Raw genomic sequence first — 24020 nt, forward strand, 5'->3', positions numbered from 1 at the left:
TGGAACTGGACACCAAAGCCTGAAAGGACTCACCAGGAACCGCCATGGACTGCTGCTGCTGTGCTGACCTATGATCTGCCTGGTCACTGTGAAGGACTTGCCACTTGCTGCCTTTCCCTTGTGCTGGCTTGTAGCTGGGCCCTCCACCTGAGGACCTTGTCTTAAGATTCTGCTCCCCAGGGGCAGGGTGCTGTGGCCCCTGACCCCTGCATCCATTTCTTCACGAGGGGTGCTTCTCCGTGGTTGCGGCTGCCATAGCGCTGATTGCAGCACGCTTATGGAGCCTTGGGAGCTCGTAGGCTCCTTGCTGCATTGTGCCCCTTTAAATAAGATCACTGCAGTGGCCCGGGAAGCTGGAAGAACACTTGCGCACCGCATCGGGTGCAGGCGAGTGTCTGCTCGGGCCCCAGGAGGGGTCCGATCTTCTTGTGGCTTCACGGCAGGACCAGGGGAAGGCGCGGGGAGTGCCCCCTTCTCCCTGGCCTCTGCGTTAGGAGCAGGACGCTCCTTTTCTGCTGTTAGGTAAAACGGGCATTATTGTGACCCCCCCCCCTTGGTGGAAGGGCCGGTGGAGGCCCGGGGGGGGGCCCCAGAGATCGCGGGTCCCGGGAGGGGCCTGTCATTAAACCGGAGGGGGTGCGTGGTGCCCCCCTCCTGCCCTAAGTTGTTTTTGCTGGCTTTGGCCCCCCTCGTGAGGGCCGGTTGAGGCCCGGGGGGCCCCCAGTAATCACGGTCCTCGGAGGGGCCTGTCTATAAAAGAGAGGAGGTGCATGTCGCCCTCCTCTGACCCCAGAGAAAAAGGGAGGCCCCCGTTTTGCGCATAGGAGTGCCGGGGGCCCCATTATTCGCCTTCTAGGCACTGGAGGTGCCTTCATCCAACCAAGTACTGTTTAAAGGACCAATATAGTTGCAATACAAAGTTATTTCTACAGACTTTTGTTTGATTCATATATTACCTACCTGCGTTTGATGTTTTTACATATGTGTATACAAATGTTCCTTTTATGGACATGCTTGCTAATATGTTTTTCTAACTTGCCATATGTTTTCTAATGTTCCTACTATGGGCATTTTATGATATTCTTATGACAAGTGCTGTGATGTGATAACGTGTTTCCTGACTACTGCTTATGTTGCACAATACTGAGTAACCTGTGTGTTATGTGTGACTACTGCTAGTTTGCAGAGTAACTAATGTGTAACGTTCTGACAACTGCTAAGGTAGCAGGATAGAACTGATATGTGATGTTTGGCCTGATAATTACGTTGTGTACAATACAGTATATTTTCATATAATTTGGTGTTGTGTTTCCTTTGTGGTGGGGATATTGAGTCACATGTGTTGTGTGTGTTGTGCAAATGCTTTACACATTGCCTCCGGGTTAAGCCTGACTGCTCGTGCCAAGCTACCAAGGGGGTGAGCAGGGGTTATCTTGGACGTGTAACTCCCTTGCCCTGACTAGAGTGGGTAAGTTCTGCCTGGCTGAGGTGCATACCCTAGCCAACCAGAAACCCCATTTCTAACAGTGTGGTTCCCTGAAGGAATCTTGCATCAAGAGTAAATCTTGTCTGACTTGTCATTGAGTTTGGATGTGCAATTCGTGTAGGAGTTAATGGTCTAACAAGGGAAGCTGTTCACTCCATCTCTAAATTATTAGAATATTCTGATTTCTACATACTTATTGGTGATACCCCAGCTGATGTAACTGGCGCATCAGGAACTGTCCGAACATTTATTGGGTGGGATTGCTTCCAGACATTCCTGGAGCATACATGGGAGCCACGGGACCTATAGTCACAGGGCTGTCAAAGCTTCTGGACCAACATAGTTTGTCTGATTCTGAGGAATTGTCATTCCTACAATTTGTCCTGGTAGGACAATACTGAAACTTAGTGGGGTAACATTTGGCATTGACTCAACTGGACTAAACATTGGTAAGGTTGGTTTGGAATACAATTTTGCACAGGCAGATGTACATAAGTTGACTGCACTGTCTGGTTCACTTTACAATTTGGCACAATCTGATTCACAACTGGACTTGGTATAGGCTGAACTGTATTAAAGCTCTGAACTGGTTGATTCATGTCAGGAATCTGTCACAGAATTTGCAGGCATACTTGGCACTACCTGATTCGGGGTCTGTGCAACTGGGGCAATCAGCACATTCGGGGTTACATTTTATGCTGCTCCACTTCTTGCTCCTATCTCATAGTACGGAGGCGGACAATTTATTAGGATGCGATTTATAAACTCATCTTCTGAATCACTCTCATATATCGCTGTCCTTTTATCTTCAGCTTCCGTTGTCTGTTCTGTGTTTCCTGTCTCTCTCCTACTCTCAGGTTCAGTGCTTTCACCATCTTTATTTGAAATCACTGGATACATTCTGATCTTGCTCAATTATGTCTTCCCTCCACATTTTCTGCTCTGCATTCCATCTAGCCTCTGCGAGTGTCTTAATTGATTTCTGCATTCTGTTCTCATAGTTATTTACAATTTTCTCTTGTGCTATGAGTTCCTAAATATTAAGAGCTTCAGACTGTGCAGATATTGGAGGTGGATTAATTTCATAAACTATTCACCTCAGATTGTCTGAAATTCTCAGTTTAAAAGTTCCATAACGGGGAAATGCTAAAGCACATACTTTCTTAGTAATTGTGCACCACTGTTCAAGCCACAAACATGCATGAAATCCTTTAACAGATTATATGAAATGGCCTGGAGTTCCTTCTGGTGGAGCCTGTATACCCTCTTTCACTGGGATAAACACATCTCCCCATAGCACACTCTTTAATGCTTTAAAATCTTCATTTTTAATCAAATTCAATTAATCACAATAACTTTCCATCGAATCAGGAAGCAATTTCAATCCCACCATGCTTTTCTTTTGATGTTCTCCACCAATAGCAAAACAGAACTGTTCACCAGTACCATTGCGGCTTCACATCAACTGACCTATACCAGCATGGCACAGGATGATGTCACACTTACTTCTCTTAGCACTGCAGTCGCTTTGCAATTGTCTCTCATACAATCGCTCACACACACATAATGCAAAATATTGTGAGCAAAAACCAACAACCTTTCCACACAGTACAGGGTAGGAACTCAAACACTTCAAAGCTGTATGGAGATATGTTTTCCGGCTGTAGTTTTCACAATTACGCACCAAGTGAAACCTGACTAGAAATTCTCCCTACTGTTAATACAGATCCTCCAGCTGCACTCAGGATTCACATAATACTCTTCTAAACTCACACTCACTCAAATAAAACTATTGGAACTATCAAAGATGAACATGACAAGTTATTCATTGCAGACAAAAAATTAACCAAGTGTCTTCAACACTTCAGCGTTATCTCTGGATCTTAGGCCACGATGCACCCGTCAAAAACAACAACCACAGACATTTTTCAGCAGTAAGCTCCACAATCAAATAAGTGTGATGAATCTGCAAAATACTTCATAACTTCACACTTCACCACAATCTTCAGGCCAAAAGCAATGTAAGCGCAAACACCTAGTAATACTCACACATCCATCTCTTGTAGGCATGACGCTGGAACCATATTAATCTTCAGAGTGGACCATGGAATAAAATTCGGGGTGGGCATCTTTTTTTTACTGTGCATGGGGCCAATCCTATCACCTTAGCTCTATACCTGAATGGTTATCCCTCCTTGTGGGACTAACCTTGCTCTGCAAACAGATCTGCTGGAACATTCACAACCTTTGCAGGAATTTCTGCTCATCGAGGTCAACTGATCGTTGGGCCTTGCACAGGATGTGGTAGAACCATACAACACAATTTCAATATAGATTAATTAAGTTACACAGAGTCACCCGAGGTCCCCCAAGGCAACAAAAGAAGTTCGGACGAACTAACAATAATAGAACTTAGCATTCTATAAGGACAATACAAAACATAAACAAAAGTATCTGAAATATAGAAAATAAATGTTGCTTACCTTTAACAAGCATCAATGCAATTCAAATCATCAATTCTATTGGGCATAGCGAAATCCCGACTGTTAGCCAAATTAAGGGATAACATGTTCAGGGCAGACCATATGCAGGCAAAAGACAAAAAGGGTAAAAACAATTCAGATAAGGTAATCTTGGGCAACAGTGTACTAACTAAGGTGGGCGAAAGGTAGGTAAAAAGGGAAAGCTTCAGCAGCTCAGTCAAGAGTCTTCTGCAAAAGGTTAGGGAAAACCTCTAAATATCAGCAAGGCATTTCAAAGGGGCAAAGACAAAGAGGAAGATACCCCTCCAAGGGGCTCAGCAAGTAGGGGTCTTGGGTTCTGTCGATCCAAAGAAAAATCTGCATCCGAGCAAAGTCCAACTGGTCAACTATAAATCATTGTTCATGCAGCAATCTGATTCATTCAGGACAACAGTTTATTTGATGTTGAAGGGGCATCATCCAATAGCAATCGATATCATGACTCCAGGTTGAAACAATTGCACTATTTCCCAAGTCTTTCATGAGAATGGCATCCATCCATGTGGCTCCACTTGAGACTGAAGCAAATGTTTAATTCTGCTAGTCCACAGTCCAGGATGTTCCACACCCAAGGTTCAATATCTACATCTTTCTATGTGTACAACAATAGAAGTCTATCACCAAACTAATTTCCCCATGGGAACGAAGACGAAAATTTCATTATAACAGTATGAATCAACATTATCTGCACAGTCACGAAATACAGGCTTAACAGGCTTCACTGAGGCTATGCAGGTGAGTTAAAACAACACATTTGATTAACAGGCTCTAATAAACACATTTGAATATACAAACTTATAAATTCAACACTAATAATTCTTCATTGGTATTCATGCTACAGTAACTTTAAATTAATTGACTAATTAGATGTCAGTGAATATAATGCAGAACTCCATTTATCCATTTTTACAAATGTATTCAATTTATTAATCATTAGAAATTCAATATAGTTTTAATGCATACTGTTGGTCTAAGGTCTATATTACAATATAATTTCAATTAAATCATTCAAACATGTAATTAACCCTTGATACCATTGGGGTTTCTAACATTAGCCTAAAGGAATGCACATGTAAAATGGCTTCTTAGTGCATCTTTAAAAACTAAACTATTAGTACTTTGGTAACATAATGCATTATCTGTCAGGTATAGATAATATCTGTGACTTGAAGGTCAGCACTAAAATTTTGATTACATCAGCATTGACTAGCATGAGAAACAATTTTAATGATTAGGTGGCATTGACTGATGATTGTTTATCTGAGCATATGAAGGCATTGGCTAACATATGTATCTAAAGAGGATTTTGCAGTGGTTCTCTCTCTGTCTAGTGTCTCTTACTCAGGCCAAACTGTCAAGCATTCACAGAAATTGTGTGATGAACTGTCCAATTTTTTCGAGGAAAAATCTTATGATCTAAATGACTTGTACCAACTAACAGCTCTGGTTTTACTTACAGAGCGGCAGACTCTGATGTAGTGCTCAGGTCCTTCTTAAATGCTGAAGCACCTAGGCTGTTTATATATTATCAACTGATTCTGAGGAGTTTCAGGACCTAGCCAACTCTATCTCATCACATTTGCCTTTAGAACCAATTCCACCAGTAGGCTGGAAGACAGCAAAACCCTGTCTTGCTGCACTCATTTTGGACATATGTAAAAAATCTGTCCCCAAACAATTGTGCCAGACGTGTAGAAAAAATACCTTGTTTGTTCCTCTGAGGAAAAGACCAATGCAAACCTTGCCATTTTGAGCAACTTTCACCCACTCTCTCATTCTGACATTTCCAGTAAAAACCTTGGAAACTTTTGTCAGTCAGCAGTTGTCTCTGTTTGTGGAGCAGAATAATATATTAGATTTGGTACTCAGGTTTCTGACCAGTTCATGAGACAGAAACCACATTGCTCGCCATCTTGGACAATTTATAATTGTTAGCAGACAAGGTCCATCCATCACCATTAGTACTGTTAGATTTATCCACTGCTTTGGATACTGTGTCCCATGATAATTTGCTCTTATGATTGGCAGAAGAGAGTATTTGTGGTTCAGCTCTTCAGTGGATTAAGTCCTACTTGGAAAATAGATCACAGGCAGTACACTTGCCTTCATGCCATCCAGGGTTCCAGTCCTATGGTAGAACATTCCACAAGGCTCCTCGCTGAGGCCTACTCATTTTATACTATGTATACATCCTTGGTTCAATTGATATGGTCTCACATGGTCTCATGGAGTACATTTCATGAACTAAGTTAATGATACCCAGCTGTTGATCTTGATTGACAAGATGGTGCCTATTCCCTATGCAGGAGACTGTATGTTAGCTGTCGCTTCCTGGCTAACACTCAGGGCCTCATTTACAAGCCCTTTGTGCCATCTCTGTGCCCTTTTTTCTTTGATGCAGCAGTGGTGCTAGCAGTGCACTAAACTGCTCCATATTTACAAACTGATATATTGGGCCGAATGCGTCAGGTACAATGTATGCCGGGTAGGTGTTCCTACGGAAAAAGCCATGTAGAAATGACGCAGTGAAATTTACAACTTTTCACTGCATCATTCTATGACTTCACTGCGTCATAATGTTACTGCCTACTCAGAGCAGGCGTCAAATTGACGCAGTGCCTTTTCCTATGGTATTCTCCTCGCATTGCTGGAGTTCCATCAGTGTAAAGATGCAACTCCAGCAATGCATCAGTTTATCGCCAACAGATGCGTCAGAAATTCGGACGCATCTTTGAAAATGTGCACCACGGAGTTCTGTATTGTAAGTACTTCGTATCCATGATGTCATTAGGGGAAGTGCGCAGGCACAAGAAATCTGATACATCGATGGATGCGTCAGATTCTTATGAATGAAGCCCTCATTTCATTGAAATGTAATGCAGTCAAGACAGAGTTCTTGTTTTATTCCAGCTGCTCACCTCTACAATCACCCCTTGCCTTCTAGCTAGCATCACTTGGCTCTCCACTCTCTCCAGTCAATGCTGCAAATAATTTGAGAGTCTATTTTGGCAGCCAGACAAGTCAGGTAAACCATCTTTTAATTATCTGCTTTTTTCTTTTAAGTGTCCTGCACAAAATCTAACCTTTCTTTTCTTTCCTGGTACGTCCCTTGGTGATACAAGATACTATTTTAAGGTGATTAGACAACTGCAAATCTTTATTTCTTGATTTGCCACAATGCTCTTAAAATTGTTACAACAGATTCAGAATGCGGCTGCCAGATAGGCACTGCAATGACTCATATGACATTTGGTTCAGCAGCTCCAAACACTTTACACTGGTGGCACATTGCAAGAGGGTCTGTTTTAAGTCTTTATTGTTGGGAAATGGCATCTTTGAAGGGTCACCCCAAACATCTCGCCTTCCTCATCTTCTTTTTCTGACCTCATTTTTGCTGGCTTTAGGACTGTTGACGCTTTACCACTGCTAACCAGAGCTAATGTTCATGTGCTCTCTCCCTAAAAACATGGTAACATTGGTGCATACCCAATAGGCATATTTAATTTACTTGTAAGTCCTTAGTAAAGTGCACTACATGTGCCCAGGGCATGTAAATCAAATGCTACTAGTGGGCCTGCAGCACTGATTGTGCCACTCACATAAGTAGCACATTAACCATGCTTCAGGCCTGCCACTGCAAGGCCTGTGTGTGCAGATTCACTACCACTTCACCTTAGCATTTAAAAGTACTTGCCAAGCCTTAACTTACCTTTTTCTACATATACGTTACCCATAAGGAAGGTCCTAGGTAACCCATAGGGCAGGATGCATGCTATGTAGGTAAAAAGAAGGACATGTACATATATATTTTATGTGTCCTGGTAGTGAAAAAACCCTACATTTGTTTCCACTACTGTGAGGCATGCTCCTTTCATAGACTAGCATTAGGACTGCTCTCATATTCTTTTTGAGTAGTAGATTCTGATCTGAAAGGGGTAACCAGGTCATATTTAGTATGGCCAGAATGGTAACAGAAAATACTGCTTATTGGTGAGGTTGGATTTTATATTAATATTTTAGAAATGCCACTTTTTTGACCTGGCATCCTTGGTGTGGTCTCCCCTTTCTTTTTTACCTCTGCTTCATATGTTTTGACTGTGTGCTGAACTCTGTTTTTGCTGTGTTTGGTACTCTGGGCACATTACCACTGCTGACCAGCGCTAAAGTGTAAGTGCTTCCTGTGTAAATAGTATGTGTAATTGTTTTTTCCATGATTGGCACAGTTGATTTACTAGTAACTCCCTAGTAAAGTGCACTAGAGGTGCCAGGGGCCTGTAAATCAAATGCTACTAGTGGGAATGCAGCACTGATTGTGCCTCCCACATGAGTAGCCCTGTATAAATGACTCAGAGCTGCCACTGCAGTGTCTGTGTGGGCAGCTTTAACCTGCTGACTCGCCCTGGCAAGTGTACCCACTTGCCAGGCCCAAACCTTCCCTTTTTATACATGTAAGGCACCCCTAAGGTAAGCCCTGGGTAGCCACATGGGCAGGGTGCAGTATATGTCAAAAGTGTGATATGTACTGATTTATTTTACACGTCCTAACAGTGAAATACTGCCATATTCTGTTTTCACTGTTGGAAAGCCTAGCTCTCTCATAGGTTAACATGGGGGCTACCTTTAAATAACTTTTAAGTGCACTTTCCCTTTGAGAGCAGATAGAGATATGGGGTTTGAAGTATCTGAACTCACAATTAAAAAATACATCTTTTGGCAAAGTTGTTTTTTAAATAGTCAGTTTGAAAATGCCACTTTTAGAAAGTAGGCATGTTCTTGCTTAAACCATTCTGTGACTCTGCCTGCTTGTGTATCCCCTGTCTGGGTCAGACTGACAGTTGGGTTGTTTGTGAATCCATTCTAGACAGTGTCACAAAGGGAGCTGGGTGTAGCCTGCATATCCTGATGAGCCATCTGCGTTGGCCTGCATTTGCAGATTCTGCCTGAAGGAGAACAAAGACTGGACTTTGTGGTATATCCCGGCTTGTGAAGAATCTCCATGGGCTTGGACTGAGCTTGCCTCCTGTTTTGAAGTCTCAGAACCGTAAAAGACTTCCTCTGCCAGCACCTGGACTCTCTGCTGAGACTCCTACCCTGCCAGGTTATGCCCTATCAAGCCACTGGGCCCTTGAAAGGTGAAGTTGGCAGTACAATCACTGAAATCCATGCACAGGACACTGTGCAGGGAAAATGTTGATGCACCACCTGCAACATGGCTGCCATCGATGCACCACCTGCATTGCAGCTGGGAAATCAACAGAAATCAACACATCATCTGCATTGCAGCTGGAGAAACGACGCAACACCCACTTGCAGTTGCTGAAAGCGAAGCAAACCCCACGCAGCGTGGGTTTCCATCACCGTGCGGCCGGATTTCTCACGCATTAGTGCTGGGCATCCAAAATCAACGCAAGCCTGTGCTGATCCAATGTGCCCAATCCAGAAATCAATGCATTGTTGTCTTGCCGGAGAGAAAAACGATGCATCTCCTGCCCAACCGAAGAAGAAATGATGCACTGCCTCAGTTGCCAGTAAGGAATCAACGCATCGCTGACTTTTTCACACACCCTCACCAGTGCAGCTTTATTTTTGACACAAACCAGGTACTTTATGTAAAAATAATGTTTCCATTGTTTTCTATGTAGTAAGAATCTATTCTTTTGAAAATTCATATCTTGACTTGTGTATGTTGGATTTTTGCCATTTTGGTCTTCTTTGGTTTAGATAAATGTTTCTAAACTGGTGTGGTGCCCTTTTGAAGAGTTTTCATTGTATTGCTGTATGTGTTGGTACAAATACTTTACACATTGTCTTTGGGATAAGCCTGACTGCTTTGTCCAAGCTACTGAGGGGATGAGCAGGGGTTATCTTAAGTGTGTATCTCCATTGCCCTGACTAAATTGTGGGACCCTCCTTGGACAGAGTGCAAACTGAATGCCAACCAGGGAACCCATTTCCAACACCACTTTTTGAAATTAAGCAATTTTCTGTACCTAAATCCATCTGTGCCTTACAACCTGCCTCCAATCAATGTCTGGTCTGTGCTGATTGACAACTCCCTTGTGCATTTCACCCAGACAACCAGAAACACAGGACACTCAGTCATATCTGCATTCATCTGCATGCTGAATGGGTTTTCTTGGGCTGGAAGGGTGGAGGGCCTGACACTTACATTTCAAGTGCCAGTGGCCTGCCCTCACACAATAGACTGATAACCCCCCACTGGTATCCTGGCAGACAGGACTGGGCTGAGAGGGGAACTTGTGCACTTCAAAATTACTCTTTGAAGTCTCCCCAAGTTCAAAGCCATTTGGGGGTATTTAAACTGGGTCTCTGACCCTACCAACTCAGACACTTCTAGACTTACACCTGCACTGTCAGATGAGCTGCCTGGCTGCCCAAAGGGCTTATCTGGACTGCTTTGCTGAGAAGGACTGCTGTCCTGCTGTTGCACTGCTGCACTGCTGGCCTCTGACTTTGCTGGAAGGACTCTGCCTTCCCCCAAAAGTGCTTTCCAAGGTCTTGAATTGAGCTTGCCTCCTGTTTCTAAAGTCTGAGGGCCAACAAAAATGTTACCTCTTCAAGAATTTCCTTGTGTGTCGAAAATAAATCTAACGCCTGCCGACATTGACACAAAGACTGCATTACTACCAAGAACTCGCCCCAAAGCTGACCGGAACGACGCAGCCCGACTTCCCGACTGGAAATTGACGCAACACCTACCTTTCAATGGAAACATTTAAGGTATCCTCTACCAGACAGACACAGCACTTGTACCTTCTTCCACTGCATCAAGGATTTTCAGGCACCGTCCCTGGGAGTCAAAATATCCCTGCATTGCAGTGAGGAACCGAAACTGCATGCTGAAAAATGAGGCAAATCCCTTGCAGTGTGGACTCTTAAACCTTTTAAAAGTGACATTTCAACTTGTGCTTATTGGATTTAAGTGGTTTTGACCTAATTTTATTCAGATAAATAATATCTATTTTTCTAAACCTGTGTAGTGTATTTTTGTGGTGTTTTCACGGTGTTACTTATGAGTTATTGCACAAATACTTTACAAATTGCCTTCTAGGTTAAGCCTGACTGCTCAGTGCCAGGATACCAGATGGTGGGCACAGGATAATTTGGATTGTGTGTGACTTTTGGATTGTGGTCCCTACTTGGACAAGGGAGTTTACCTTTGCCAACTAGATACTCCATCTCTAACATTTATATATGGCCTATAGTGCAGGTTAAAGGAAAAGGGCAATGATAAGTTTAAGGAAATGAATGTACTACACTCTTGCATGCAAGCTGCATTGGGGGAAAGCCTGCCTAATTTTCAGAGGATGAGACAAGGAGATAAACAGTTCTCAGGTAGTGCAGCCTCTCTTTTGAATTCAACCCCCCTCTCTTTGTGCAGGATGCAAGGATTGCTCTCATTTTGAAAAAACATGAAAGACTTGGCTCTTTTCGCAATAGTTGTTTACTGATACCTTGATGGTGCAATTTGTTTCTTACCTCACTGCCAGGATACCTTTTAGGTCACAGTCAAGCCTTGAAATTGGAATTAATATAGCGTAACATACCCACATTGATTTTTGTTGGAATTGAGGCCCATAGGATGATGAGGTTGAGCAGTCAAGGCTTACTCAGAGAGGATTCTGTATGTTAGAAACTCATGAAGAATGTGACATGTGTATACTTGATGCAATAGGGATGAATATGTAGGCAGTCCCAATCTTTCAGAGGAATCAGAATATAAGATGCAAAACAACACCCATAAGGCTCCTACGAGATTAATAAACAACGCTATATGGAAAATCATATCGCTCCTTATGCACAACACTATGCAAAATTTTAGAAAATAGTTTTTATTCTAAGTTGAATCTTCTGCAAGACAATATAAGCATTTGTGACCAGTTTACACATGCCACTCAAAATGAAAAACCTAGTGCGCATGGCTAAGGATGTGTGCCAGCTATGGTAGAGAGAGACTGCACATATTTTAAGTCAGTGGCCAATAGGCACCTCCACAAGGGGTTACGGCCTGTAACCATGCAGCTGTAATTACCTCCAAAACTGCCACCGACTATTAGACACTGAGGGCCAGATTTACAATAAAGTGGTGCAGCACTGGGCCAAAATTGGCAGCACCGCACTGTGTCACTTTAGAAATACAGGGATGCGTCTTATTAATAAGAATATAGCACACCCCTGTGTTTCCCTCTTCACCAGCACTAAATTTGCTGCCGAGCATCAGCGAAGCCCCCCTTGCACCATGATGCAAGAATGGCTGCATTGCAGGGGGAGATTGTTTTTGTGCAGGAAGGAGTACCTTCCTGCACAAAAACAATCTTCACTGGTGATTTGCTCTTTCTATGCATGCTGCAGAATGCAGCACACAAAGAAAGAGCAAAAAATTAGAAGAAATGAAAGCATTTCTCCTCGTTGCGCTGTGCAAACGCCACTTCTGGGGTGGAGTTAGTTTTTGGCGCTGCCTCTGATTTACAAAATCTCGTAAATCTGGGGCAGAGTCAAAAGGCATTGGGTGTAGCTGTGGAACACCCACTGCAACACCCATTGAAACACCCCTTTCACGCAAAGTGCTGCCAGTGAAGGGACCATATTTATAAGGTGGCATTAAGTCACAGAAAGTGGCTTAACGCTGCCTTGTAAATGTGGGGGAGTGCACAGCTCCATCGGGACATCATGAAAAGTGGTACTCCGGTGGTGCTAGGGGCTTGTAAGTATGCCTCGCAATAGCCAGATAGGAAAGGACATTGGTCACCCTTCATCATGAATGGACTTCAGAGGTCCAGAAAAGACAAACATACAGCTAGCAAAGCTGCAATAAGAACATTAACAGAGCCTCTCTCAGGGGCTTGTGCTACATGTTCCTCAGGGCAAATTCCTGCTAGCTCATCCAGAAGAAAGGCAAACTGGCACAGATGCCATGTGTTATTTCCAAAACCTGTGCATATAGCAACATGTTTGATTATAGCTAGGGAGCACATTATTTAACTGATTGATTGGTATTACTAGGACACTAGATTGCACTGACTGCTACACGGACACACCAAGGTAAATGGTATTGATAGACATATAGCAGTACCTGGAAGCAAAACAATGACTGTTAATTAATTAGGTGTTCCTCTAGGAAGTGATGGATACAAGGGAATACCACAGCAGATTAACTTTTGGCTGCGTTGGGAGGGGCGTGGCCGAGCAGCCGAAGATGGCTGCCGCATAAGCCTTTTGCTGTGGAGGGGCCCACGAGTTATCCGATAAAAATAACCCCGACCTAGGGGCCATCCACGCTGCCACTGCCGTTGGGGAGCAGCTGATCAGACGGGGAACCGGACGCGTTGCCTTGAGCGCCCAAGGGTACTCGCTGGAAGTGGAACAGGTCCGAGGAGCCGGCGGCCTGGCCCCCCACCCTGAGACTGGGGACCAAATTTGCTGTGTAATCCCGGGAGGGATGCGACTGACCACCAGGCGTGCCAACCGCGGGGGGAAGTTGCTCCATCCCCGCTAAGATAAACAGTGGGGAACCCGGAGTTTAGTCGGAGGTCCGGCGCGATCTGAACGCTGCAAGTGCAACTCACCATGAGGTGAGGAAACTGAGAAGAATTCCCGCACGCGGCGCAGTCGAGGCCCGGTAAAGAAAGTCTGAGCCCTGGAGATCGGGAGAAGCGAAAACTGAAGGCGCAGTGCTGCACCTTAACACGGACGTCACCGCTGCCGGTGTGGAGCGGCGGACATGACGAGGACCCGGGAATGCTGCCTTGAGTGCCCGAGGGTGCTCGCTGGAAGTGGAACAGGTGCGAGGAGCCGGCAGCCTGGTGCCCCACCCTGAGACCGGGGACCAAAGTTGCTGTGCGTGCCCGGGCGGGATGCGACTGACCGCCGCGCGTGCCAACCGCGTGGGGAAGTTGCTCCATCCTAGCTAAGATAAACAGTGGGGAACCCGTAGTGTAGACGGAGGTCCAGCGCGATCTGAACGCTGCAAGTGCAACTCACCACGAGGTGAGTAAATTAAGAAGAATTCCTGCACGCCGTGCAGCCGAGGCCCGGTAAAGAAAGACCGAGCCCAGGAGATCGGGAGAAGCGTAAACTGAAGGCGCGGAGCCGCACCTTAACACGGACGTCACCGCTGCCGGTGTGGAGCGGCAGACCCGACAAGGTGCTGGGCACGCTGCCTTGAGTGCCCGAGGGTGCTCCCTGGAAGTGGAACAGGTGCGAGGAGCCGGCGGCCTGGCGCCCCACCCTGAGACCGGGGACCAAAGTTGCTGTGCGCGCCCGGGCGGGGTGCGACTGACCGCCGGGCGTGCCAACAGCGAGGAGAAGTTGCTCCATCCCCGCTAAGATAAACAGTGGGGAACCCAGAGAGTAGTCGGAGGTCTGGCGCGATTGGAACGCTGCAAGTGCAACTCACCACGAGGTGAGGTAACTAAGAAGACTTCCCACACGCGGCGCAGTCGAGGCCCGGTAAAGAGAGACTGAGCCCAGGAGACCGGGAGAGGCGAAAACTGAGGGTGCGCCTTAACACGGATGTCACTGCTGCAGGTGTGGAGCAAACGGACCTGACGAGGAGCCGGGCACGCTGCCTTGAGCACCCAAAGGTGCTCGCTGGAGGTGAAACAGGAACGAGGCAACAGCGGACTAGCGCCCCACCCCGTGACCGGGGACCAAAGTTGCTGTGCGTGCCCGGGCACGGTGCGACTGACTACCGGGCATGCCAACCGCAGGGGGAAGGTGCTCCGGTCCTGCTAAGATAGACAGCGGGGGACCCGGTGCGAGGTCAGAGGTCCAGCGCAATAGGAGCGCTGCAAGTGCAGCCCACCACGGGGAGAAGAACCCACGCGTGCTGCGCTGTCGAGGCCTGGTAAAGGAAGGTTGAGCCCTGGAGCCCGGGAGAAGCGAAAACTGAAGGCACTGAGCCGCGCTGCAACACGGACAAGGGTGCAAACAGCGGCAACTCGCACAGCGCACATAGGCTCGAAGTAGCTCCACACTGGAACAGACGGAATACCCCTGTTCATGGCCTGAAGTAGAATGTGCGGAAAAGAAAGGAGGTAAAATAAAATTAGGAAAATAATAAATTAAACAAAGGTGAACAAAAAGTAAGTAATGAATCTACGGAGGCAATAACGCTCCCCATACAAAGGAGGACGAGTCCCTCCCTAACCACCACAGGACTGCCACTGCGACCCCCAGGGGAACACAGAATGGAGAAATCATGCAGCTGCCTGGAGCAGAGACAGACGGAGGGAGCGGAGCAGCTCCATAAACACCAGAGATAGACCCAGCTGAACATAGTCTCTCGCCTTGCAGAGACAGGGAAGCGGCGGCGCGGGCCATCTGATGGGCCTTGGAGAACAGGAGAGATAAGGCTCGGGTGAGCTTCTAGGCCCTGGTGGGCACGCATCCTACTTGGGACGGGGTCTGATGAGCACCGTATAGCCGCTCTTTGGGAGTACAACCCATAAATGCGGAACAGAAGGTGGAGCGGTGTGGTCACCAAAAACGCTGGAGCAGAGAGGTGTTGAAATAGCAGGCAGGCCCGCGCTTTAAGCCTGTGGGTGCGACCCGCAATATCTCCGATGTCTTCCAAGAACAGGCAAAAGGGTAAAACCATGGATCGAACCCCGTCCGTGGAATGTGGTGGTGGGGGGCCTCAGGACCCACCGCAATCTAAAGTGCAGGATACCCTGGACAAAATCCTGAGTGCAACTGAGGACACAAAAACAGCGTTGCAGCACGATATTAATCAAGTCGCAGTTGAAGTGGGCCTCCTGAGGGCGGATCACCAGAAGCTGGCCGACAGAGTCAAGGAAACGGAATCCGCCCTCACTGTAATAGCACCGGCACAAAAAGACCTAACAGCCACAGTGATGAACCTCACAGACAGAGTGACATGGCTTGAACAAAGAGAAGAAGAAGCGGAGGGGAGAAACCGTAGGAACAATGTACGGGTCGTAGGACTTCCGGAGGGAGCGGAGGGCTCGAATATGGTGGATTTCCTCGATGAGTGGCTGCGCACAGTCGTGGCACCGGACAGACTGACCCCCTTCTTTGCATTGGAACGGGCACACTGGGTGTCCTCGTGGCCCCTGGCGCCGGGTAGACGCCCCGAGTGGTGGTTGCTAGACTGCTACACTACAGGGATAGGGATACCTTGCAGCAGTGGGCCAGTGAAGCAGGCCCTTTTAAGGTGGCGAATGGGGAAGTGACACTGTTCTCGGATTTCACACTTGAAGTCCAGCCCAAACGTGCCTCGTTCCTGGCGGTTAAGAGGGCCCTCAGAGATGAGGGAATACAGTCCTCACTCCTCTTCCCAGCGAGGCTGAGGGTAGCTCTTGAGGACAAGACTACATTCTTCCAATCCCCGATGAGGCGTGGGAATGGTTGGAAGCACGCGGATGCCGAACTGGGCAGCGCACAAGGGAGGAACGAGCTGAGGGCAGTCCACGCAGGGGCCCGAGGAGACGGCGGAGCAGAAACCGCAACCGCACGGCACCAACTCAGGCACAGAGGGAGTTGGGAAAGAAAGCGGCCCTGGAAGCAGCGGCCTCCATGAGCGGAGAGGCGTCCCCTCCTAAGGGATCAGGAGATGAATCAGATGACACAGCGGGGTCCTCCATGGGGGGCTCAGGGTGCTCGGCGCGTGCCCTGAAAGTGACCCCGCAGACGGCAGATGAACTTGGATAACTGAACGGTACAGTCGGCCTCTAGGTGAGGAGAGTTACATGAGCTTGGGGCCCCCCTGAGCACGCCACCCCCTACTGGATTCTCAACCATCCATCAGTCTGGCGAGAACTAGCACTAAACTGTTGAATATGTTGCACTGTTGCACAGTTCTTTGGGCAACCTACTGTTTGAGGGGCGCCCTGGGGAGTGGGAGTTGGGTTTTATTCTTACAAGTTCAGATGGTGCCTGTGGGGCGGTGGGGTGACAGTGTAGGGCATGCGATAAGATCCGGGGGGATCGGGCCACCGGGGTGGGATGGGAAAATGGCAATGCTTATGACAAATCAACATGGCAGAGTATAACTTCATAACATGGAACATCCGGGGGATGGGGTCTCCAGCCAAAAGACATAGAATATTGTCCTATTTAAAAAGAAGGGGTATCCAGGAGACCCACTTGGCAACAGGGGAAGCAGAGAAATTGAGACGCAGGTGGAGAGGGTAGGTGTTCGCCATGGAATACTCCACGTACGCACGGGGTGTGCTGATTTGGGTCCTGGCTGGGGTACCATTCGAGGTAGTATCAACCAATATAGACTGTGAGGGCCGATTTGTGATAGTCAGTGGGAAGCTGCATGGTACCTCGATTGTCCTAGGTAGTATTTATGCTCCCAATCAGGATCAAGTCACCTTCATGACACGCCTATCGAGTCAACTCACCCGGCAGCAGGCAGAAGAACTGATAATAGGTGGGAACTTTAAAAGTATACTAGATGTGGACATGGACCGCTCCACCCCACCGATGCCCGGGGCGGCAACACACAAGGTATCCAAGAGACTGAGGGAGTGGTTGGACTCCTGGGGCTTAGTGGATGCTTGGCGAGATCAACACCCCTCTGACAAAGACTATTCATATTACTCAGGTCTCCACCGGGTACACACCAGGATAGACAGAGTGGTGTGCACAGCAAACGTGGTACGGGGAATGACCCACTCTGAATGTCTTGGTATCTGACCACAGCCCTTTACTGATTACATGGAGAGTATCCGAAGACAGGCCCCCCATCCCGACGTGTAGACTGTCCCCGGCTTCACTAGAAGATCAAGCATACAGGGATGACCTCCGGTCATATCTGGCAGACCATATTAAAATTAATAAGGGGTCCACCTCCTCTAGGTCCACGGAGTGGGAAACGCTTAAAGTAGCAACGAGAGGTCACTGTATTGGACAAACGGTGGGGGTGAGACGTACATTGGAGCGGGAGTTGACCAGTCTCGAGAAGAATCTGCACGAGTGGGAACGGAGAAGGGGTGGGGAGGGGCCAGAACTAGAGGAATATAAACGAGTGAGGAGGTCCCACTCCCAGGTTGAGGAACAACTACGCTGCCATAATATGCAAAAATACCTAGCCTCATTGCAATCCGAGGAGGGCAGATCAGGTAGGATGCTGGTGTGGTTAGTGTGACCAGGAGGGGATAGTGAACCCATCACGAGTGTAAGAGACAATGAGGGGGAGCGGAGATGTAGACCGGACCCTATAAATTACGCCTTTAAAGAATACTACACCCACCTGTATAGGGACCCAGGCGAGCTCAACACAGAGGAACTTGACGGTTTCTTACGCCAACTCCCTCTGACCACCCAGATGCATGAGGAACGTGACAGACTGGGAGGGCCGGTGACAGCGGAAGAAGTGCAGGAGGCCATCTCGCAACTAGCCTCTGGGAAGACTCCGGGGACGGATGGCTTTCCAATGAACTTTTACAAAAAATTTACAACGCTGTTGACCCCACAACTAGTGGAGATGTACACAGAGGCATTGCATCACGGCAGGTTGCCAGACTCGCTCAGGGAAGCACTGGTGGTCCACCTACCCAAACTGAAATCTAAAGAAGCATCGGTAACTGACTTTCGCCCCTTATCAATGCTGAACAGCAATTTCAAAATCCTTAGTAATATTCCGGCCAACCGCTTACTCCAATGTATACTGGCTTTAGTACACACATATCAGAACGAACTTGTTCCGAACCGCAGTACCTCCCTGAATCTCAGGCGGTTATTCGCCATCCTTCTACACACCCATAGAGAAGAGACCTACTTCGGGAGTGTTACTTGCGGTGGACTTTGAGAAAGCCTTTGACTCGGTCCGCTGGGAATACCTCAGGGCGGTAATGCTGCGGATGGGCCTGGGAGAGGGTTGGGTAAAATGGGTGGACCTATTGTATGGTGCTCCGTTGGCAAGGGTCAAGACGGGTAGGATGGTATCTGAGACTTACCCCATTTATAGGGGAACCAGGCAAGGTTGTCCTCTGTCCCCACTATTATTCGCCCTCGCCATTGAACCTCTGGCCGCCAGGTTGAGGATGGACGGACTTTATAGAGGAGTGGAGTGGGGGCAAACAGAGCATGTTGTCTCATTGTACGCTGATTACATTCTCATCTATCTCAGAGATGGAGAATGTGGTCTCCCTTGGGCCCTGCAAAACTTGGAACAATTTGGTGCCCTCTTGGGACTGCACCTCAATAGGCGCAAGACATTTGTCTTCCCCATTCTGCCAAGGTGTGAGCGCCCCACCATGTGTCCAGAGGACATGGTGTGGGCACCCCACACCTGTAAGTACCTGGGCATTCAGGTGTATCATGAAATGGGGGACCTCAGGGACGGCAACATTGGAAGGGTATTTCGCTCCTTGAGGGCATCTGTCGGATTCTGGTGCTCCCTGAAACTGTCTATAATGGCTAGAATATCATTAGCCAAAATGATTATGCTACCCCGTCTCCTTTATTATTTCGCTAACTTGCTGCTGTTGATCCCATCGGCATGGTTCCGTGAGTTGAATACCCTGCTTCGGGAGCTCATATGGGACGGAGGCCGTAGGCGCACATCGCTTTCCATTCTTCGCAGACTGGCTCAGTCGGGAGGGCCTAGGAGCCCCAGACTTTGAGTCCTATTACCTAGCATCCCAGCTGAAGTGGGTCTCCAGATGGTTCACAGGAGAGGGTCAATTGGACAGATGCACTATCAGCGGAGTGAAAGGTATGGATCTGATTATTCCCCCTTTGATTAACTGGCGGGTGGCACACCAAACTGACAGCCTCATGACGAGAGTCGCTGCATCGTGCTGGAAGAAATGTGCAAGACGTGTGGGAGTGGGTCCACCCTACTCCCCCGCCCTACCACTATCGGCGCTGATGCTGGGAGTCGAGGAGAGAAGCCAGACGGGCCCCGGGTTGGGAGCATGGAAAAAAGCAGGCGTGGAGACAGTGGGGGACCTATTAAGGGATGGGGTGCTGAGATCCTTTGCTGACCTGGTGGAGAGTAATGGGGTACCACAGGGGCAATTCCTTCTATACCAGAGGTTGCTCCACAATCTGAGGGAACACTGGGAAACAGTTAATGCGGAACCCCCTACCCACCAGATATTACACCTACTATTGGTATCAGGGGGCGAGGCCCACCTAATTACCAGACTATACTGGACCCAAAATGAGCACGCCCTTGATCCGCTCCAAACACAAAGGGAGAAATGGGAAAGGACAGTGAGTAGGGACCTAACTGACACGGAATGGAAGAGAATACTGGCGTACCCAAGGATGGTCTCACGAAACACACGACTAAGATACATCCAATACAATTATATTCACAGAACGTACCTTACCCCACACCGTTTGTCCCTAATATATGGTGGCCCCCAGGGTCATGCCCCAGATGCGAGGACATAGACTCAGACTTCGACCATATGGTGTGGAGTTGCCCAGAACTCCAGCGGGGTTGGGGAGTGGTACTGACTGACCCGAATAAATTACTTGAAGTGGATCTGTCCCTGGCCCCGACGGTGTGCCTCCTGGGCCTTGGAACAGGACTCCCACGTGGGAAGGTGGGTAGTCGATTCCTGGACCTAGCCCTGGCCCTTTATAGAAGGTTGATCACATTGGGCTGGAAATCGCCCAGATGCCCTCTACTGAAGGTGTGGAGACAGGATGTTACGAAATGGGCCAGGGCAGAACTGCAGGTCCTGATTAGCGAGGAGGCGCGGGGCCTCCGACAGACTCCTATCTCGCCAGCATGGGAGGAAGTACTGATGAAATGGAACCGTATAGTGACGGTAGACGATCCAACAGGAGGGGAGGATGTAGAAATGACAGGTACGGTAGTAGGATAAAAGAGATGGCAACAAAGTAATATCAGCTGGGGTATAGTGTATAGGGAAGACCTGAGGCTACTCATGAGGGGTAAAACAGGGGTGACTACAGGCCGAGGATGAGAACCCCAAACCACAAAAACAAAAAACAAAAAAAACAAAAATAACAAAATAATAATAAAAGACAATGTGGGATATGGAACAGACACAAGGGATAGGCAGGAGCTGAACGGGTCGGATACCCTCCCCCCAGGGAACCAGCCGGGAAGGTATGGGAGACCCACCCCACATACCGGTGGAGAAGTACACGATCCTTTACTGCAGCTGCTCTCACCCACTAGCACTGGCGCCATCAAGTAAAGTTACTATTTTTTGTTAGTTAAAGTCTGTCATGTAGACATCGCAGTAGAAAGGACAATATGGAGCATTCACGAAATGCATATATGATTAGGAGACCCAAGTAGACCGAGTACGTAGTAAAACTAAACATGAAGCACGGCTAGAAGGTATAACGAAACAATTGATAGTATGAACAAGAAAGTGATAAGATGTCTACAATGATGAGGGTGGACAGAACGGTGGCCGATGTCCGTCAAGCCATGAACAGTATGTGTATGACAGCAAAATGTTAATGTTAATAAAAATGTTAATACAAATATATTTAAAAAAAAGAACTTTTGGCTGCTTTATAATGTAGTGATATCTTGACTGATAACATTGACCAGCTTCCACTGGACAATACCTGATCACCTATGGAATTAACCGTCTTGTATGCATTGGCTAAATATGTTATATTTATATTTGGGGACATAGTTAGTGTTGTTTCATTGAATGATAGGCATACGTTTATGGTCAAAATTAGTCACGCACTTAACATTAAAATCTAGAGCATGAGGGTTTCCAGAAATGGCAAGCTCTTGCTAGGAGTTCGGATAAAATTAGGTTATCATTTTGGGGAAACATAATGACTTGTATCAGGTGAACTTTTAAACATTTATGGCATGAGTAGCCTGCCCCAGTTGTACAGAGTCTGTATGTGGGCTAATAGGCTCATTTCACCAACAAATAACTTGGTGCAGTTTTACAGCACAATGTTTCTAAGAACTTGGTTAAAAAACGATGCTTCTATGTGCACTTGAAGGTCTACAAAGTGAGAGTAATCGTTCCTGGCAGTGTTTGGAGGAGTTCAGGCCACAAGAGACTTCTGAAACAAATATAAAACAGGAGGATGCATTTTAAAGCACAGTTTTCCCTCTAAGATAAAAAAAGTTGCTCATATTTCACAAATCAGGCTGAGGAGCTATCCCTCAGTTTAGAGAGGTTTTCAAGGCTCAGCAGAGCAAGGGTACATCTTTTATGAATGCTCACTCAAGAACACAGTGGTTGCTATGCAAAGATGGTAAATCTGTGAAAAAAGCTATTGTTGATCGTGAAACGCCTCCAAAACTCAAGAAATATCACCTATAAAAGCAAAAAAGTGCCACCTGTCACCATTGATATTACCTAATAGCATCACCAAGAAATGTTCTCCAATCAGCATAAATTGGTTGTTAAGTACCAGCATGGAATATTTTAAAAATACACTCTTTACATCATTTAGCCTGTGATCTGCAATGCATTTCATCAGCAAGCCATTCTGAATGTACTTTCAAAGTACAATCAAAGTGGATGAGTGCCTAGGGCCTCCGTGCAGCAGGGGTCCCCTCGGAAAAGTGAATGTTCCATCTATCTCGCTTCTGCTGTTGTGAGGACCCTTTGAGCACCCGGGTTGGGAACCCCTGTTTTAGCTTAGCTTTACAGTTTGTGTCTTTTATACAATTTCTATTCATGATTAGCAAGACAGGTTTTTAGCAATTTTACACATTTTATCAGCTGCTTCATTCTAGGAAATCAAGGAACATGTTGCTCATTTAATCATCCTTTGCACTATATGTAATCAGTACTTTTTGTCCAAGGCTGTTACTCATCACACAATATGCTAAATTATGTTGCCAGTCAAGGAGCCAGCTTCTGTCTTCAAGACAAAGCATTACATCAAAGCTGTGGTCCCATTGCGGCATGGATAATTATATAAACTACGCACTGACCCAGGGAGGGCACAGTGTATTCCGGTCACAACCATCCTGGGATGCATCCTGAAACACAGGCAGTTTTGCTGGTGCTAAACTTCCAGATTCCCAAGATGAGTGCCATCTACATAACAGACCAATTCCTGAAATCCTATCTGGGTATGGGGCTGAGGCTAATCCCCTAGATCAGGCCAGGCAGATGGTAACAACGACTATGCTCTCAAACGTAACCCTTGGGTTAGTTAGGAATCTTTAAAACATCTAGAACCACACACAACATGGTGGGATTGTTCATCTTTTCATCTTGATCGTAATGTTGGTTACTTTGCTTTGTTTCATCTGCCTTATTATCATCACACATGCTGTTTATACCAGATTGCGATTGCTTCAATAAATGTATTGAAAATGTATCTTTCATTTTGTGTCTCGCCTTAGCATGTGTGGGTATCTGAATGAAAGGGGTATAATCTGTTTCCATGGCTTCCCTGGTGAGTGGGAGGGTCATGCTTGGGTTGCTGTAAACAGCTTTTAACAGGTTTGGAGGTTTTGGGTGAGGCACTGTGAGCTAGCCAGGGAGTAGGCCAACAACTACTAACAGTGTGGGTTGAGTTCAGTCTCCCACACTCAGCAGTGCTGCTCATAAACACGCAGTCCTATTACCTAAGTAGGAACTGCATAACACTGTGTAGTTTTGTATCATAATCTTTAAAGAGCAGCAGCCCATCTGTTGGACCTGGCTTTTTGACAGGGACATCCCCAAACTTTTTGCCTCCTTCCTCCTATTTTTTCTGACCTGCTGTTGTTGGCTTTTGACCTCTGAGCACTTTACCACTGCTAACCAGTGCTAAAGTGCATATGCTCTCTGTGTAAATTGTACTATTGATTGGTTTATCCATGATTGACTATTTAATCTACCTATAAGTCCCTATTAGAGTGCACTACATGTGACTAGGGCCTGTAGATTAAATGCTACTAGTGGGCCTGCAGCACTGGTTGTGCCACCCACCTCAGTAGCCCCTTAACCTTGTCTCAGGCCTGCCATTGCAAGGCCTGTGTGTGCAGTTTCACTGCCACTTCGACTTGGCATTTAAAAGTACTTGCCAAGCCTAGAACTCCCCTTTTTCTACAT

Source organism: Pleurodeles waltl, chromosome 12, assembly GCF_031143425.1.
Source record: "Pleurodeles waltl isolate 20211129_DDA chromosome 12, aPleWal1.hap1.20221129, whole genome shotgun sequence".
In the NCBI taxonomy this organism is placed as follows: domain Eukaryota; kingdom Metazoa; phylum Chordata; class Amphibia; order Caudata; family Salamandridae; genus Pleurodeles; species Pleurodeles waltl.